Raw genomic sequence first — 11,086 nt, 5'->3', positions numbered from 1 at the left:
ACTATCCGTCGTCGTTTTATGCTCAACAATTTGGCTTTTACTTTTGCATTTGTTGCAGTTTTGTGTTTGTCAGAGTGCGTATTCCATACACATCTCTTAGTACTCTACAGTAAAATTCCGTGATTCCTAATACATCTCTGACTTTTTGGCGACTATAAGTGATTAGGGTTTGTCGCAACCTCTTTTTGGTGACCTTAGTCTACCACTCAGTTTTCGACTTATGTTTGTGCACTGACGGCATGCACGGCGTTCATGTCTTTTGATAACATCATGTAATTGTTCATCAGTTACGTAAGAACAAAGTATTGAAATTCCAATGACCTCTGTATTTCTTTACAGGCTGTTTTGGTAAATTTATTGTTAAAGATACCGTACAATGATCAGAGGAAGACCACGGGCTAAAAGTTGATTACAAATAATATGAGATATATATAACCTCTCAAGTCTACTACATAAGGTTGATGTAAATAACGTGTATTTAAATGACGTAGGGTATTTGATTTCCCAGATATCCTTGAATCGCATTTGCCTAACTTCTTTACAATAATTAAAATGTGGAGCCAGATCGTTTCGGATGACTACACAGTTAAAATCTCGTTCTATGATAATCTTGTGAGGCTTTTACTGCAGCAGGTATGTAACAACCTGGATGAGATTTTCACTCTGCAGCGGAGTGTGCGCTGATATGAAACTTCCTGACAGATTAAAACTGTGTGCCGGACCGAGACTCGAACTCGGGACCTTTGCCTTTCGCGGCATGTGTTCTTGAGCATGTGCCCGCGAAAGGCAAAGGTCCCGAGTTCGAGTCTCGGTCCGGCACACAGTTTTAATCTGTCAGGAAGTTTCACGTAACAACTTCCTTACAAAACGTAGCCCTTTCTTGTTCATTAGTAGTACCAGAAGGTACGTACAGGTTCATTACAGTGACGTAATAAATTTTTCAGTCGATTCCCAGTTTTGTTTTCAAGTGCTCAACTTTTTGTGTAGAAATACCTTCTCCAGCCAAGAGAGCTACTACGGTACTGCGTGCAGGAGCTATATTGAAGAGTGACTTGAAACCAGGTACATATAGTATGATCGTTGTGACCTCTTGTATCAAAACTGTATCAGCATCAGACTCATATATGGATTTTCGGAGGGACGCTAATTTTAAATCGGACCTTATTTTATTAATGTTTAGTGTTAATAACTTATAAGCTTGTTGCATTTACTAATGTATGGCAAGGTGCAATTTTGTATTAGTCACTGGGAAACATCGTGAGCTAATGTGAGTCCCAAAACTTATACATCTGGGGTTTGGGAAAGTACGTTTGCCTGTCATTACTAGACTCCCTTAGCATGCTGCTTTTCGACCTTAAGCGAGAATTGCGACCCTGTGCTACCGTATTCTTGCTGTTACAAAAAAAAAAATGATAAAAAGAGCTTTGATAAATCCTAGACCTTAAAATCTTAAATCATTCGCTTGTTCCTTTCTCACAGTAGTCAGTTAATATTCCATGTCATGAGCTCCCTCCATATTCTGATCATGGTGCTCTTCACCCTCAGCCCAGTCGAAATGTCTATACGGAGGATAAAGTCTTGGTCGTGAGTCTTGTCTTGCTGTTGGTTGTAACGTATCAGGTCCAGTGCTTTCGATATTACAGGAATATCTGCCTGTAGTCTGGCTTGCATTCACCTCGTGACATTCTCCTACTGGTTCTGGCATGTCCTTTCCTCGAAGTCTTATGGCCTAATTCATAGTTCTCAGTTTCTCCCGGACGGCTGGAGCCAAGCCCTCAGCAGCCTGATGTGCCAGTCTCCATTTGCTATTTTTTTCGGAGACCTCCTTGGAGACTTCTCTGGTGACATAGCCTGATTCCTCTGGAACAAATCCGGAGGTAATGTCTCAATTGGAAATTGCTCGTCGCCGGCCGATGTGGCCGAGCTGTTCTAGGCGCTTCAGTCTGGAACCGCGCGACCGCTACGGTCGCAGGTTCGAATCCTGCCTCTGGCATGGGTGTGTGTGTGATGTCCTTAGGTTAGTTAGGTTTAAGTAATTCTTAAAGTTCTAGGGGACTGATGACCTCAGATGTTAAGTACCATAATGCTCACAGCCATTTGAATCATTTGAATTGCTCGTCCTTCCTAGAGAAGTCTCCAGTTCACACAGCCCGTACACTAGCAGGTTTAGGACTTGGTTTGTTATCTGCGCGCGGTGTGCTTATTGCCTTTTACCTGTTCTGAGTGATTTACTGTAGTGTCGGTATGGACATGTGGAGGTATATGTCCAGTTTCTGCTGAATCTTGAAGGATGAATTTAACACATATGTCATGCTGTCATTTTGTTTGCCTGTATCGGATCCTCGCTCTGTGGCCTCTCCTTCTTCCATATGTGGGGAAGGGTTTGCAGAGGGAGCGTCTTCGACTCCGGTATTAGTAGGAATTGAGATTTCATTCCGTTCTGATGTACTCACAATTTCACTGTCAGCGGCTGCACTATGACCATGTTGTTTGTGGCTGCAAACTGCAGCATAGTAGTTTGCCCTTGTTCCTCCGATGTGCGCTCGGCTGGCTTTGGTAACACGGCGGCGGTAGCGTACGTCATTTTCATTGAAGTTACTGGTCCTGGACTTATGGTTTCTGCGGCGGGAAACTATTGAACCCTTCATCTATTGCATTTCGCACGAATGTGATTGGCAGAATCGCATAGGGCGCAAGTTCTAGACTGACCGTCATATATGATAAAGGCACGGTATCCTCAAATATTCATATAAGAAGGTAAATACCATTGCAGCTCAAATTTAATTTACCCCAAACTATTCAGGACGGGAAACATACGGGATTCCAACATTTTTCAACAATATTGGAAGTTAGTCTTCCATAAGTCCTAAAAGCGTTATTGATTTCTTCGGCTGGGATCTCAAATGGGAGTTCAAAGATTCTAACAGTTCTTATTCCTGATCCCGAATGAGATAGGAGACCATCTTTCAGATTCTCATCAGAATGATTGAATTTAATTGTACCACCACACTTGTCTACAACAGCACCACACAAATCAGGATTTTTCAATTTAACAAGGGAGGAAGCCTACTTGTCATCGCCAAATTCGTACAAATTTATGGTACATGATGGGCTTGGTGAGACTAGAAAGAGCCCCTAGTGGAAACTCAAGATGGCCAAGCGTTTAGGAAATAAAAGGAATTTTGATACGGATCTATTACCATGTGCACCTCATCAATTGATCCTGTGAAAGTGTGATTATGAAGCAGTGTTTGGCTTAAAAAAAAAAAAAGCGGTAGTAGAACGAATTCGTATTGAAAGGTTCACAGGTTCGACTCCGCCCGGTGGTAAATAATTTTATGCTCATAGGCAATACCCGTGGTCCAGGGGTAGCATCTTTGATTCATAATCAAACCGTTTTCGGTCCCGGGTTCGATCCCCGCCACTGCCTACATTTTGATAAATAATCAGCATTGGCGGCCGAAGACTTCCGCCATAAGAAGTCAGCCTCATTCTGCCAACGGCCTTGTGAAAGAGGGCGGAGGAGCGGATAGAGGTTCAGGGCACTCTCTTGTCCTATGGGTGGGAAATTGCCCCTAAAGGCGGAATAATCAGCAATGATCAACGACATGAGGATGCAGAAGGCAATGGAAACTACTGCATTAAAGACACGTAACGTGTACCCACAGGACATATGGCCTGTAATTGAAGAAGTGTCTTGATGATCTCTCCATTGGCAAATGATTCCGGAATATGCCCCCATTCGGATCTCCGGGAGGGGACTGCCAAGGGGGAGGTTACCATGAGAAAAAGATTGAATAATCAACGAAAGGATAACGTTCTACGAGTCGGGGCGTGGAATGTCAGAAGCTTGAACGTGGTAGGGAAACTGGAAAAACTGAAAAGGGAAATGCAAAGGCTCAATCTAGATATAGTAGGGGTCAGTGAAGTGAAGTGGAAGGAAGACAAGGATTTCTGGTCAGATGAGTATCGGGTAATATCAACAGCAGCAGAAAATGTTGTAACAGGTGTAGGATTCGTTATGAATAGGAAGGTAGGGCAGAGGGTGTGTTACTGTGAACAGTTCAGTGACCGGGTTGTTCTAATCAGAATCGACAGCAGACCAACACCGACGTCGCAAGCTGAAGATGAACAGATAGAGATAGTGTATGAGGATATTGAAAAGGTAATGCAGTATGTAAAGGGGGGCGAAAATCTAATAGTCATGGGCGGCTGGAATGCAGTTGTAGGGGAAGGAGTAGAAGAAAAGGTTACAGGAGAATATGGGCTTGGGACAAGGAATGAAAGAGGAGAAAGACTAATAGAGTTCTGTAACAAGTTTCAGCTAGTAATAGCGAATACCCTGTTCAAGAATCACAAGAGAAGGAGGTATACTTGGAAAAGGCCGGGAGATACGGGAAGATTTCAATTTGATTGTAGGCTGAAGTTCAAGACATTAGTAAGGAAGAATCAATACGCAAAGAAGTGGGATACGGAAGTACTAAGGGATGACGAGATACGTTTGAAGTTCTCTAACGCTATAGATACAGCAATAAGGAATAGCGCAGTAGGCAGTACAGTTGAAGAGGAATGGACATCTCTAAAAAGGGCCATCACAGAAGTTGGGAAGGAAAACATAGGTACAAAGAAGGTAGCTGCGAAGAAACCATGGGTAACAGAAGAAATCCTTCAGTTGACTGATGAGAGGAGGAAGTACAAACATGTTCCGGGAAAATCAGGAATACAGAAATACAAGTCGCTGAGGAATGAAATAAATAGGAAGTGCAGGGAAGATAAGACGAAATGGCTGCAGGAAAAATATGAAGACATCGAAAAAGATATGATTGTCGGAAGGACAGACTCAGCATACAGGAAAGTCAAAACAACCTGTGGTGACATTAAAAGCAACGGTGGTAGCATTAAGAGTGCAACGGGAATTCCACTGTTAAATGCAGAGGAGAGAGCAGATAGGTGGAAAGAATACATTGAAAACCTCTATGAGGGTGAAGATTTGTCTGATGTGATAGAAGATGAAACAGGAGTCGATTTAGAAGAGATAGGGGATCCAGTATTAGAATAGGAATTTGAAAGAGCTTTGGAGGACTTACGGTAAAATAAGGCAGAAGGGATAGATAACGTTCCATCAGAATTTCTAAAATCATTGGGGGAAGCGGCAACAAAACGACTATTCACGTTGGTGTGTAGAATATATGAGTCTGGCGATATACCATCTGACTTTCGGAAAAGCATCATCCACACAATTCCGAAGACGGCAAGAGCTGACAAGTGCGAGAATTGTCGCACAATCAGCTTAACAGCTCATGCATCGAAGCTGCTTACAACAATAATATACAGAAGAATGGAAAAGAAAATTGAGAATGCGGTAGGTGACGATCAGTTTGGCTTTAGGAAAAGTAAAGGGACGAGAGAGGCAATTCTGACGTTACGGCTAATAATGGAAGCAAGGCTAAAGAAAAATCAAGACACTTTCATAGGATTTGTCGACCCGGAAAAAGCGTTCGAAAATATAAAATGGTGCAAGCTGTTCAAGATTCTGAAAAAAAGTAGGGGTAAGCTATAGGGAGAGACGGGTCATATACAATACGTACAACAACCAAGAGGGCATAATAAGAGTGGACGATCAAGAACGAAGTGTTCGTATTAAGAAGGGTGTAAGACAAGGCTGTAGCCTTTCGCCCCTACTCTTCAATCTGTATATCGAGGAAGCAATGGTGGAAATAAAAGAAAGGTTCAAGAGTGGAATTAAAATACAAGGTGAAAGGATATCAATGATACGATTCGCTGATGACATTGCTATCCTGAGTGAAAGTGAAGAAGAATTAAATGATCTGCTGAACGGAATGAACAGTCCAATGAGTACACAGTATTATTTAAGAGTAAATCGGAGAAAGACGAAGGTAACGAGAAGTAGTAGAAATGAGAACAGCGAGAAACTTAACATCGGGATAGATGGACACGAAGTCAATGAAGTTAAGGAATTCAGCTACATAAGCAGTAAAATAACAATGACGGACGGAGCAAGGAGGACATCAAAAGCAGACTCGCAATGGCAAAAAAGGCATTTCTGACCAATAGAAGTCTACTAATATCAAATACCGGCCTTAATTTGAGGAAGAAATTTCTGAGGATGTTCGTCTGGAGTACAGCATTGTATGGTAGTGAAACATGGACTGTAGGAAAACCAGAACAGAAGAGAATCGAAGCATTTGAGATGTGGTGCTATAGACGAATGTTGAAAATTAGGTGGACTGATAAGGTAAGGAATGAGGAGGTTCTACGCAGAATCGGAGAGGAAAGGAATATGTGGAAAACACTGATAAGGAGAAGGGACAGGATGATAGGACATCTGCTAAGACATGAGGGAATGACTTCCACGGTACTAGAGGGAGCTGTAGAGGGCAAAAACTGTAGAGGAAGACAGAGATTGGAATACGTTAAGCAAATAATTGAGGACGTAGGTTGCAAGTTCTACTCTGAGATGCAGAGCACAGGAAAGGAATTCGTGGCGGGCCGCATCAAAAAACCAGTCAGTAGACTGATGACCAAAAAAAAAAAAAAAATAGGCAATGCATACAATAATGACATCACAGTTAACCGCAACATCATTGGTTGTTTTATTATTTTATGTAAGTACAAAATGTATAAACATAGGATGACGTGCGCGACTGCAAAATTTTAAAATGGGATTGTAGTTATCGCGTACGCGGGAACGTCGTGTATGTAAATCGATGCTTCCATTCTTTTGCAATTTATCAATTACATGTCTCGGGTGATATATACACTCCTGGAAATGGAAAAAAGAACACATTGACACCGGTATGTCAGACCCACCACACTTGCTCCGGACACTGCGAGATGGCTGTACAAGCAATGATCACACGCACGGCACAGCGGACACACCAGGAACCGCGGTGTTGGCCGTCGAATGGCGCTAGCTGCGCAGCATTTGTGCACCGTCGCCGTCAGTGTCAGCCAGTTTGCCGTGGCATACGGAGCTCCATCGCAGTCATTAACACTGGTAGCATGCCGCGACAGCGTGGACGTGAACCGTATGTGCAGTTGACGGACTTTGAGCGAGGGCGTATAGTGGGCATGCGGGAGGCCGGGTGGACGTACCGCCGAATTGCTCAACACGTGGGGCGTGAGGTCTCCACAGTACATCGATGTTGTCGCCAGTGGTCGGCAGAAGGTGCACGTGCCCGTCGACCTGGGACCGGACCGCAGCGACGCACGGATGCACGCCAAGACCGTAGGATCCTACGCAGTGCCGTAGGGGACCGCACCGCCACTTCCCAGCAAATTAGGGACACTGTTGCTCCTGGGGTATCGGCGAGGACCATTCGCAACCGTCTCCATGAAGCTGGGCTACGGTCCCGCACACCGTTAGGCCGTCTTCCGCTCACGCCCCAACATCGTGCAGCCCGCCTCCAATGGTGTCGCGACAGGCGTGAATGGAGGGACGAATGGAGACGTGTCGTCTTCAGCGATGAGAGTCGCTTCTGCCTTGGTGCCAATGATGGTCGTATGCGTGTTTGGCGCCGTGCAGGTGAGCGCCACAATCAGGACTGCATACGACCGAGGCACACAGGGCCAACACCCGGCATCATTGTGTGGGGAGCGATCTCCTACACTGGCCGTACACCACTGGTGATCGTCGAGGGGACACTGAATAGTGCACGGTACATCCAAACCGTCATCGAACCCATCGTTCTACCATTCCTAGACCGGCAAGGGAACTTGCTGTTCCAACAGGACAATGCACGTCCGCATGTATCCTGTGCCACCCAACGTGCTCTAGAAGGTGTAAGTCAACTGCCCTGGCCAGCAAGATCTCCGGATCTGTCCCCCATTGAGCATGTTTGGGACTGGATGAAGCGTCGTCTCACGCGGTCTGCACGTCCAGCACGAACGCTGGTCCAACTGAGGCGCCAGGTGGAAATGGCATGGCAAGCCGTTCCACAGGACTACATCCAGCATCTCTACGATCGTCTCCATGGGAGAATAGCAGCCTGCATTGCTGCGAAAGGTGGATATACACTTTACTAGTGCCGACATTGTGCATGCTCTGTTGCCTGTGTCTATGTGCCTGTGGTTCTGTCATTGTGATCATGTGATGTATCTGACCCCAGGAATGTGTCAATAAAGTTTCCCCTTCCTGGGACAATGAATTCACGGTGTTCTTATTTCAATTTCCAGGAGTGTATAAAAGAAACAGGGGAAGCAATAATTCTGATCGCATCTTGCGCACATTATGAACGCCGTCTTTTTGCAGTGACATTGTTTTTTAAGGTCTCCATAGAAAAACAAACTTGATTGACATTCTGAAAACAGATTCTTTCACCGCACAGTCTAGCAGCGAACCACGCGTGATGCAATATGTCGCTGAATACGTGCGAGGATAGCTGGTGGTGTATAATGGATTTTACTTTCATGCAAGCTTCTCGGGAAGTGATTTCTTCTTCTTTAGGTAAGTGCAGTTTTGTCATTTTTTATTAGGATTTTTTAACTGAAGATAAAAGTATACATGTCAGGGTGACACTAGTGGCATAAATCGGTGGGGAATTACATTGATACTGGACGTTGGTAATCCGTCTTCATCTTGGAAAGTGTGACTTATATTTGTCAAGCAGTAAAAATATATTCACCGAAGGGTGGAGTCGAACCCTCGACCCTTTCAATACGAATGCGTTTTCTTGTCGCTTTTTTCCCCAAAGACGCGACCCCTCTTTTTTATTTTTTATTTTACTGGCAAGGGCTCTAACTGCTGTTTCTTCTTTCTTTGCTTTTTGTTTTGTTTTTTATGCCTTACATCTCTTCCACTTCAGGCGTTGGCCCCTATGACCCATAATACCCTCAAAAATCTGTCTAAAACGAAGCTAGTGCCACCGCCACTGTCAACCTAAAAGCTAACTTGGACGGTTGTTTGGGACCACTTCAGGCTCCACCCACGAACAAATATTAAATACGTGTCTGAAGTTCTATTTTAAAAAAAAGAATAGGATAAAGGAAGGGGTACAACACGTTCATTATATTTTATTTGTTTTTCATTTTCTTTGTTATGTTGTTATTTGTAATTCTTTTTGTTCTATCTTTCTCTTTTATTTTCTCTCGGGGGCGTCCACAGCAGCCAGATGGCGGGATGTCCTGGCCGTCTTCTCGTTCAGTGAGGATGAAACATCCCATAATTACCGTTGATGTCTCTCATCAGTCCATCATGTGTTATATCTGAGTCTCTTCTCACACCGGCTAGACCCCAATGGTCTGGAGGTCGCGTAAAAAAGACCCCAAGTTATTCGCAAAGAGTGAACCATACAACACTCTCGGGGGCGTCCACAGCAGCCAGATTGCGGGATGTCCTGGCCGTCTTCTCGTTCAGCGAGGATGAAACATCCCATAATTACCGTTGATGTCTCTCATCAGTCCATCATGTGTTATATCTGAGTCTCTTCTCACACCGGCTAGACCCCAATGGTCTGGAGGTCGCGTAAAAAAGACCCCAAGTTATTCGCAAAGAGTGAACCATACAACACTTTGCACTTTAAAACCGTGTAGTTGCTCATTAAATAATGGCAAAAATCTAACAAACCAGTAGCGCTTTGGCTAAAAAAGTATGGCAATGCCATTCCCTTAACACACACAGTGGTGTTGTGACGAGTAACAAGGAAGTAAGTGACGTCGTAATTGATCAGTTCGGTGGGCTCTACGGACTGAGGCGTCCGTCGCAGCAACGATGCCAACATGCGCAGTGTGAGGATCCAGCAGTCGGCAGCCGTACCACAAACGAAACGGTGCATGTCGGTGTCGACAGCGGCGCATCTAGGACAGACAAGGTCCTCGGCAAGATGTATCATGTGTATGCGTTGTCGGGTGGGGAATTTCTAAGGCGTTATCACATACCACAGCCCCCTGATTTTAGTGGGAAGGAAAGGCGAGCGCATGTTACTCCACACTTGCTTCCAGCCCACCACTTTAGCAGGCAGCGTCCTGTGAAAGTAGCGATAGAAGTCCTTAGTTCTACGATCCTTTTGTGGTCGGTAGGACATCCAACAGGTAACTCAAGTCGACGAGATAGGTGCGAATGTGACAAAGTGAGGGCGTGATATGCCCATAAGGAATCTGCAGCCGGAGGGATTGAGGCACCACCTCCTGAATCAGTGTACCAGGGAGGGTGTCCTTGTCCGAAGTACATAGACGATGCTTCGACCGCAGGAAGAGAATGCGGGCCCTGTTGCGTACGTTTATCATTCCAATGCAGCCTGCATGTGTGGGTAACGTTAGGTTCTCGTAACGGTTCTTGAACAGCCTACCCTCGCTGATGAAATGACCCAAGGCTGCCTGGAACTTGGTAGCTAACGTAGCAGCCATTGGGAGAACGTGTGTATAATGATTACGTTTCGAAGCGAGGTAGACGTTGACAAGATGTACCCGCAAGATCAAGTCAAGAGTTCGAATGTTAAGGAGACGAACTTGAATGCGGATCACGTTAAATAGTCTGCGATACGTATCTGCTGCTGTACGCTGCACGTCCCACGGAAGGTCACTCCTAAACATTTTATCACCGGGACTTTGGTAATGGGCACTGGCGTACTCATATTCAATCCTCTGCCCAGGTTGATAAGGCTCCTGGTCATCTCGCCGTATTGCAGAAGCCATGCGATCGCCGTATATATGTCTTCTGCCGATCTAGCCGCATAGGCAAAACATGTAAAATGCCCTCCAAACGCTGTCGTAGACCATGATCGAGGGCAACGGCGAAGAGAAAGGTTGTCAGAGGACATCTTTGTCGCACTGAGCGTTCAGTAGTGACCAGTGGCGAGCGGTAGCCATTGACCAGGACTATGGAAGGGGGTCCGTGGGTGAGACGCAGAATCGCACCTGTCGACATTGGGGACAGTCCCATCTGCTCTAAGACAACCTGCAAGAAATGATGCTCCACTCGGTCAAATGCGTCGTCTAGGTCAACTGCCACAAGGGTGCCTCCTAAACGGCATGCCGACTTGAAAGCTACTGCATCTTTATATGTGCTTAACGCTGTGTGCATATTACTGCCACCTCCCAGACATGTTTGGTGGGCATGAATGGCATC

Source organism: Schistocerca piceifrons, chromosome 4 (genome assembly GCF_021461385.2).
Source record: "Schistocerca piceifrons isolate TAMUIC-IGC-003096 chromosome 4, iqSchPice1.1, whole genome shotgun sequence".
In the NCBI taxonomy this organism is placed as follows: domain Eukaryota; kingdom Metazoa; phylum Arthropoda; class Insecta; order Orthoptera; family Acrididae; genus Schistocerca; species Schistocerca piceifrons.
This window is presented reverse-complemented; position numbering follows the sequence as displayed.